The 7,106-nt window shown below is 41.5% G+C and overlaps 1 non-coding gene across 1 annotated transcript; it reads right to left on the bottom strand.

The window, feature by feature from the left end:
- Nucleotides 1–2,761: 2,761 nt before the first annotated feature.
- TRNAR-CCU lies at nucleotides 2,762–2,834 on the bottom strand. The gene has a single exon. It is a non-coding gene; the product is annotated as a tRNA-Arg (tRNA).
- Between the last annotated feature and the right edge of the window lie 4,272 nt (nucleotides 2,835–7,106).

Here is a 7,106-nt window from a genome sequence, read left to right as displayed (position 1 = left end):
AGCTGACATCACCAAATGAACATTTACATGGTGAAGTCTTCCTGAAACTTAAAAGTCTGTAGCAAGCAAAACATATCTTCATCTTTGTTTCAAATGTTTTCTGTTTGCTTTACAAAATCCTTAATAAGACCCTTAGATATTTACTTCTCTTTGAAACTAATGTCATTTATAGCAAAATGTAGGTAAAATGAACCACAAGGAAAATTATACATCCAGCATGCATGCACATCACTGAATGAGAGTTTATGCTGTAATTCTGAAATGTATTTTTAAACAGAAAAGTAAACTTTTATACACCCAGTGAAAATAATGCTGTCTTACCAATTAATTTCACTAAAGCAGCTTTACTTCTCAGAGACTGAATTTGTTGGTTTGATTCCTGTTTCCACACTCTGCAGGTATAAGATACAGAATTACTGCTTGTACTGCTGTCACTAGCATTAACCTGTGGGAATTGTCATGTTTGTTTTCCTTGGATTTCAGACTGGCTCTTATAGAATGGATACTGCTGAACTCTGTAGAATGAGTACTTCTGTCCTTGGTAAGAGTTCGATGTAGAGCACCGTACATACCGCTCAACCTCTTAGTGCAAGAAGTCTGGACAAAGCCTGTCAAAATGGGGGGACAAAGGCCCAAAACTAGGGACAGAGCTTAAATATTGCTGTTATAAACCTAGTAGTTGCTAGAGTAATAGGTTTTGTGTTACCATGCATTTTCTGAAAGATGTGAATTCTGAAACTCATATGTCTGTCATTATTTAGTGACTTCAATCTTCAGATCATCCCAGTGAGTTGCCAGAAAACCACAAATTTCATGAGGAGTAGACCAAAGGTTGGAGGCAAAAATCTGGAAAATCTGTGAAAATCTGGACAGTTGAGAGGTATAATGTCACTGGTTCATTTCTTATGTACAAATCATAGGGAGGAGTAACAGAGATATTTGGTGTAACAGGTCTATCTGAACTAAATTAAAATTACAAAAAGCTTACATTTCTCCAACAATTTTAAATTGTGCTGTAACCTTAATGTACTGGTGAAAAGTTTTACTGAACTGTTCACTTAATATGGGTCCATGTATTTATGACTGAATGAACAAAACTACTCACTGCTTCAACCAGATGAAAAATCTAAGTTGCAGGGGTCAAGTTCCTCTGCAGCACCCATGTAGGGGACATCCCCCACACTCCCCTTTCTGCAAAGAGAGATTCATAGTCAGTTGCCTGGATTTGCCACATCACCCATGCACTCACGTGCTCCCACCACAAATACACATGTAGTCATAATTCACGTGGCTGTAAATAACGTGAGACATACCTCCCCAGACTATACGAAGAAAGATATGATGGAGCTCTTACTGTATGTATCTGAAGCACGAACGAACCAAGCCTTGAAAAACATTCTATCATCACAAAGACTGATGCTACAATATGAACAAAAGATTACTGATTTCAACAACTGGCTTACCTTCTGTTGTGATTCTAAGGGAATATAATATATATCAGCCTGAGAAGAAATGGCAGACAGTCCTAACTGCTTTGCCATGGATGGCCTGCACCTATTTCCCTAAAGGCATTTGTACATTGGTTAAATTCTTGTTCACCCCCACAGTGCCTTTTTAGGCACTGCCAGTCTTTTAAAGCTTACATCATAACAAAACAGAATCCAGGTATCATAATGGTATTGCCACTCAGTCTTAGGAGCATTAACAAAAAACTCCAGTCTCTGAGAGCAGTCCTTACCCTTAAGAATATCAATATGCGCATCATCACAAATACCTTGTTAAAGATGAATGAATGCACTGCAGCAGGGCTGAATTGCAATGCCTACCATGTGTTCAGGTCCACCACATTAGATGAAGACACTAAAGATGGTGGTGTCTCCATATTCTTAAAAACAAAAACTCACCTTCAGACTCATTAGAAATGATAATGACCTAAAACTCCTCCATGTCCGACTTACTGTTAGCAAAACCACTTATTACATCATAGCTAACTCTAGGAACCTGTGCATGTCCCCCTGAGCTCTTACCTCATACAGAACTAGTAAGGAGTCCCTATGCATTAAGCCAAACACCATTCTCCTAACAGTTACCCCTCCATTAGCATATACATCCATGTATGCTCATGGACTTTGTCAGTATAAACAATCTGCACCAGTAAGTCCACATGCCAAGCAGGGGCAATAAAACCCTGGACTTAGCCCCTACCAATATGGGCAGCTTTTCTCTCTGCTAATCCTCCCACATCAAATTGGCCCACATATCAGTCACGTTTACCTTATGACTGAAGCTGGAATCATCTTCTAATAGCTCAGTATTCAGAGATTATGCCAAGGCTAATCTACTAAAACTGAGAGAGGACTTCCCTAAATTCAAAACTCCCTTCCATAGCAATGACCTCACTGCTTAAACAGAGTCTTTCACTGCCAAATTCTGTGCTCATGTAAATAGCTGCATAGATATATCTGTCTCCCTTGGAAGTAAATAAAATGCAAAATTTAAAAATAAACCCCTGTGCTAGAACCCTAATAGTAAAAGGCTGTATAATAACAGAAAAAAACTCATTATACACAAAAATAAATAAAATTGTCATGATGTGAAAACATAGGTTCATAGATTAGTACTAAGCTAACTGCCCTTGTAAGCCTAGCCAATTTTTCCTTGTGAGACTCAAACCCTGCACCTTGTGTTTGCAAGGAAAACACCTTAACCATTAGGCCACCCTCCTAACCCCAAAAAAGCTTCACTTGTATCAAGATTTTATCACCCCAGGTGGGACTCAAACCCACAATCCCTGGCTTAGGAGGCCAATGCCTTATCCATTAGGCCACTGAGACCGGAGTTATTGCTGCACTTATCAAGAAACTCCAGACCCTAATCAAAACAACCAAATTCTGATATGAGGTAAAATAGCCACCTTGGAGAAGCATAACAACAAAGCCTTCTCTAATTATGCTAGAATCTCAGAAGTAATGTGCAGCCTTGGACAGTGCTGTTTTAACCTGTGCAGCAGTAATACTAGCTGCCTGGCAATCTACTGGTATTGTGATTGGTCCTTTGGGGGGGTAAAGATGGCACTGAATCTGTCGGCCAGTATACTGGCAATATTTGTTGGCTCAGTATAGGAGGTACCATTGTGCAGTAGCTCAGAGCAAATCTGGGTATTGCTGTGGAGGTTCTTTACATAACTATAGAAGGCCTTGCAGTTGTCTTTACTATCTGCTACAATTCTGTTTTCATTGCTAGCTTTAGAGGATTTGATTAGGGATCTCAACTTTTTGTTGCGGCTGAGAGGGGAGTTTTTCCAGTCTTGGGACTTCACCTTATTCCTCATCAGTTTCCTCCTTCTGTTGTAGAGTTTGTTTATGGCAGGGGACCACCAGATTGGCTTCCTTTTTTTTGGAGGAGAGCATCTTGGTTCTATTGGGTATGGCGAGATCCATACATTTGTGTATGCATTTGTACAGTGCATTGGTGTATGATTCAGCAGTCATGCAACTATTCTCCATTTGTATGGGTGCCGTGAAGTTAGCCACCTCTGTTTTTAGGAGCCCAAAGTTAGCTTTGGAGAAGTTTTCATGGTGGTTACCTTTGCGGGGGTGGGGGGGGGTGGATTTCCAAGGTGATTAGTTTGTGGTCGGATGTAACCAGGGAGGAGTTGACTACTGGTGTAGAGCAATGGTTGCCTGTGTTAGTAATGACCAGGTCAAAGATGTTGCTACTTCTAGTGGGGGTAAGAATGAGCTTGTCCAGGGTATTGGAATTAATGAATTCCAGGAAACGTTGGGCAAGTGTATTGGTACATGAGTAGTTTTCCCAGTTAATGTATGGGTAGTTGAAGTTGCCCAGTATGCGAGTGTTAGGTTGGACCTTAATATTCTCCAGGGTGCTTAGGAACGTGAAGTGTGAGTCTTGGGACATGGTTGGGGACCTATAGCAGGCTATGACCTGAATACCCAATGTGAGCTGAACCTGAAGTATCTAAGATGCATTATGTTGGGCTACCAGTTTAGAGGTGTGTGCATCCTTTATGAATATGGAAACATCACCATCTTTGGAGCTTCGGTTCATTTTCTGGGATCGAAAGGTGTGGAATGAGTTATAGCCTGGTAGTGCAGAGATGCTTTCTGCTGCCTTGAACCATGTTTCAGCTACTGCACATATGTCGATGTTCTCCATTTTAAGGAGTGCTTCGAGCTAGTGCATTTTGAGATTTAGAAATCTAGCACTGAGCAGGATTACCCTCATATGGCATTTTTTTGTAGCTGTTACACTGGTGATTTGGTCATTGGAACACCGCCTAAAAAAGGCACTATAGTGGTGGCAAGAGTCTTGGCCTAGCATCGGGAAGACCAGGGGTGACAGAAGCAGGCCATCTCTGACAAAGCATCGAGGTCTTTCAGTCATGTCATCCCAGGCAGACAGATACTGGATCCCCTAAGAATGACACCAGAAACTTAGATAATTGTTGAAATCAATCATTTTCTGCTTGTTCCATGGCTTTACAGTTAAGACTCAATAAGGTTAATGGGTCAGTAGTTTCCAGGGTCTGTGGTGGGTACACACATTTAGAGGGACAGCACCACAGCACTGAGCCAGGATCAAAGGGACATAGCCTGTAGCTAGGCTTAGATTAAACAGTTTAAGGAGGGGATCATCGAGTGCATGTTTATCACTATTTATTAGACAGCCTGCTATACTGCCAGGACCCATGGAAGAAGTGGTTGTGGTCTTTGAGAGTACCTCAAGGACATGATTCTTAATGATGGCAGAAAGGGCAGGGGATATAACACAGGAATGACTACAGCTGGGATGGTGGTTTCAGGGGAGAAGTTGTCAGAAGAATTGTTCACCAATATGTTTGCATGTCTTGCAGGTTTGAGTGGTAGGCTCCATTGTGGAAACATTTGGATTACGGATCCTGGAAACTATCGCCTCATAAGCCTGACTAGCTTGGTCTGCAAAGCTATGGAAATGATCATCATGGACCTCATAAATAAAGATATTGGGGACCTACAAACACTGGATCCTACCCAGTTCGGCTTTGTTAAGGGCAGATCCTGCCTCTTAAACCTGGTTGATTTCTTTGAAACAGTCACCAAGGCCATTGACGAGGGGAAGGTGGTCCACACAGCCTACCTGGACCTCGCAAAAGCCTTCGATACAATACCCCACTCGGGCATTATAGATAAGCTCACCAGCTTAAATATAAACCCCTATGTCACTAGATGGATTGCAAACTGGCTCAAGGACAGAACCCACATGGTTAGAATTGCTGGAGCCATGTCAGACTCAAACCAGTTACAAGTGGTGTCCCACAAGGCTCAGTCCTGGGACCTCTCTTGTTCGGTATATATTTCTCGGAGGTACAGGCCAACACGGAAGGACTGTGGCTGACCAAGATCGCAGATGACTGCAAACTGGGCGCCATAATCGACTCTCAGCCGACTTCAAGCAGCATCCTCTAAAAGGGCCTCATAGAAACAGACAACTGGTGCCAGAGCCTGGCCTCAAGCTAAATGCCAAAAGTGTATAGTCATCCTTTGGCAAAAACAAAGTGCCCACAAATTACCACATAGGTGGAAATCCATTAAGTACAGAAGAAGTAATTAGGGACCTGGGGACCCAAGTTGATAATAATCTCTCATTTGACAACCACGTGGCCAAAGTGGTTAAGAAAAACATTTTATATAGCCCACCTAATCATGAAGGTATTCACATCTAGATCAGGAGGTCATCGTGCCTCTTACTCATCCTCATCAGGCCCATAATTGAGTACAATGCCCCTTTTGGGATGTACCATACCAGACACCTGCAGCAACTGGAAAGACCCCAAAGTACCTCACCAAGAGGATCAAAGGGCTCAAACAGATGCCATATGCTGCCAGGTTAAAGAAACTCCAGCTCTACTCAGTGGCATACCGCCTGTTCAGAAGCGATCTGTGCCCTGGCGTATAAAGCCATGTCCAACCCGGAATTAATGGACATGCTGCACCTCAGAAAATCCAAATCCCATCGAGCTACGGCGCTCGAGACTTGAACCTCAGCACTGAAATAAATAGGACATGCTGGAGGGACAGATTCATAACCAGAGGCTCCCCTTCACTCTGGAAATCCCAGTCCAGGTTAGGCAGAGTCCCTCATTGACTCTCTTCAAGAGGAATCTTGATGAGTGGATGGGAGATCGTGAGTTTACCGGGTATCACTTCTGTGTCACTGTTAGACAGAGACACAGTATACTAACCTCGAAAAAGGGCATAGCAAAATAAATTTAAAATGGGTGGCGAAAGCCAAACACATTCTGGCTAGGCTTATAAATGCCCTAGGGCAGATAGCCTAGTATGAACCTATGAACCTATGAACCTATGAGTAGTGTTGTGAATTATTTCTTAGTTTTATACTATAACTGAAAAAGGACTTGTAATTATCCTTTGCCTCATTTGCTAGCCTTAGCTAATGGGATGCTTTGCAGGTCTTTTATAGCTACTTTCAGTTTGTTAGTGAGTTTTTAAAACTGTTCTCCTTCCAAGAGGGTTCTGACCCTACCTCTCAATTTCAGGAGTTTCTTCCTATTATACAGCATATTTATATTGACTGACTACAATGGTGGATTGTTTTTAAATTTATTTCTATATTTGCACCAATAAGCAAAGCAGCATGATCCACAACAACAGAAGAAATCCAAAAAAGAAACGCTGGCAGGAATCACAGAAAGAAGCTTTTAATGCAAAGAAATAAAATCCTGAGCTGAATCCACAGGAATAAATCCAATACAAACTCACAAGCAGACTGTAACAGAGCTATAAATATCCACAAGTAGCGCTTTTCACATCTCCAAGGAAATTTCTTCAGACTGATGGTTTGTAACACACTGCTTCTCTTAAATACTCTTCTCAATTACTGAGCGGCATTCAATTAATCCATTCCAATTAAGAACTTCAATTTCAGTACTTTTGATAAAAATAACTTCTATACATATAGTAATTAAAGCCAAAACCTAATCATTTCAAAATAAGCCACAATGTTTAAAACCACTTCCTTTTTAAATACATAATAAATTCCTCTCTATTATTCAAACCTTGGGAAAACGCATTTAATCTTCAGCTTGT

The sequence above is a fragment of the Protopterus annectens genome, unplaced genomic scaffold, assembly GCF_019279795.1.
Source record: "Protopterus annectens isolate FY-2018-M unplaced genomic scaffold, PAN1.0 ctg61160_obj.part0, whole genome shotgun sequence".
NCBI classification, from domain to species: Eukaryota; Metazoa; Chordata; order Ceratodontiformes; family Protopteridae; genus Protopterus; species Protopterus annectens.
The sequence above is the reverse complement of the archived record's forward strand: the minus strand, read 5'-3'. Positions and strand labels throughout refer to the sequence as shown.